The sequence below is a fragment of the Apis dorsata genome, unplaced genomic scaffold, assembly GCF_000469605.1.
Source record: "Apis dorsata unplaced genomic scaffold, Apis dorsata 1.3 scaffold_326, whole genome shotgun sequence".
NCBI classification, from domain to species: Eukaryota; Metazoa; Arthropoda; class Insecta; order Hymenoptera; family Apidae; genus Apis; species Apis dorsata.
Window position 1 is genome coordinate 95,191 of NW_006263594.1, and position 2,119 is coordinate 97,309.

Here is a 2,119-nt window from a genome sequence, read left to right on the forward strand (position 1 = left end):
GGCCCGACAAGCCGCCCCCTAAAAATCAAAAGCGATCGAGTTAGAAAAAAAAGGAGAAAGGAGCTTCTTTCGTTTTTCGTATCCCTTCGAATTCGAAGCATCGAGAGAAACATCGAAACGTAACGGAGTGCGCATCTCGGAGCTGCTTTTTCGAACACACACAAATTTTTCGCCGTTCATCCCTTCTGCTAAAGCGTTATTCTGCTAAAAAAAAATAAGGAAAAAAAAAAAAAACGAATAGCAAAAAAAGAAACAAAAATCGACGATGAAAGAGACGACGAGGACAATGATCGAAAGATGGAATGACGATCATTGAAACCCTTGTGTATATATTTATGTGTCGCTAGAGGAGAAAGAAGTTTGTATTTTACGTGTAAACGTACGACGATTTCGTGCATCAGATACATTTATTGCATTCACCAACGTTAACTACAACTTACTGATAAAACGCAAAAAATTTGACAATATTCGGTCGCAAAAATATTTATACACTATCTTATAAGAAAATTCATACACGAAGAATTCTGATTTTGATGAAAGTTTTCGCGTATGCAGGATATAATATGAAGCAATTTCCTTTTCATTACGAAAAATTTCTTAAAATTTCAAAATTATAAAATTATATTTTTAAATTTTATTAGAATTTCGTTCTTATTCTTGAAAAGTAATAACAAAAAGAAATTATATCTGTTTCTCTCCCTCTCCCTCTCCCCTCTCTCCCTTTCCTTTTTCCTCTCCTTTTTTCTTTCTTTCTCCCTCTCTTTCTCTCCTTCCCTCTCCTGCCCACCTCTTTCTTTCTGTATATATATTCTACATACTTACAAAATTTCGTCAAAAACAGAATTTCCCTCGATATTCTGTTACAAATGGTTAATCGCGTACGAAGATCCGCAATCATTTTAGCCAAAAGAAAGATCTTCGTTTTCTTTTTCTTTTTGCTTCTCAAACCGTGAATCCAATTAAACGAAAAAAAAAAAAAAAAAAAAAATACAACGTCGTGATAATACTAATATATTTCTTCAACCGCGTGCTCACGCACGACATGATACTTGAGCAGGGTCGGTATTCTGGCTCTGTGCGTGCAATAAGGGCAGGGATAGAGCGGTTCCATTTGGCAGAAAAAATTCATGTGCTTCCTTAAACTCCTCCAATCGCTGTACTTCTTGGTGCACTTCAAACAGAGAAGCTCGTCCTTGCACCGCCTCCAAATATCGCGTGGCAGTTGGTCGCAAAAAAGGGGAGCTTTGGCTGAAACAGGGATCGGAATGTTGCATCAGTCGATAATCTATTCATGTAGAAGAAAAAAGGGAGGAGGAAGAAAAAAAAAATAATATAAAAAAAATAAAAAAATAAAAAAAAAGAGGGAAAGAATAGAACGAAATAAATTGGAAACTCTAAGGTGTTGCAAACGTGTTTGAGAGTAAAAGTTCTGAGACTCGTTCTCGAGAATATTTTATACAGGGAGCGGACGTTGCTTCGAGAATGACCGCGTCCGACGACTTATAATATTCATTCTTAAAAAATTTTTGGTTAGAAAAATCTCGAGAACAAGTTTCGAAAGTTTCGAATGCTTTTGCATGTAAACGACAATCAAGAATAGGTATTTTTTTTTTTTTTTTTTTCTTTTAAATCGTCAAGAAAAAAGTATTGACGATTGGCCTCGTTTGCAAAATAAGTACAGAAAGAAGAAAAAGGGAATGGTTCTATTCGTGACGATAAGTTTTCGAGAAATCTCTACCTTTCCTTCTCTCTTTTTTTTCTCTTCTTTCGTCTTGGTTCGATGGCAGGAGAGTGACACGTGTGTTTCCAATAGTCGATGAGATGTGTGTTTCCCTATACGGTAGAAGATTAATTTTCTTCTTTTGGATTATTCATGGATTATGCAAGAATGTAAAAGAAAATTGTCACCCGAGATATGTAAATCGTGTGTATTTATTATTATCTTTTACGCAACACCTTACATAACAACAATGTTTCTCTTAGCTCGTATTTGTCGGCATCGCGAATCGAGGTAAAATGAAAAGCCGATAGGCTCGAATAGTCTGGTACATGAGCGTTTTTTTTTTAACGTCTTTTTTTCCATTTTCTTTTTTTTTTTTTTTTTTTTTTTTTTTTTTTT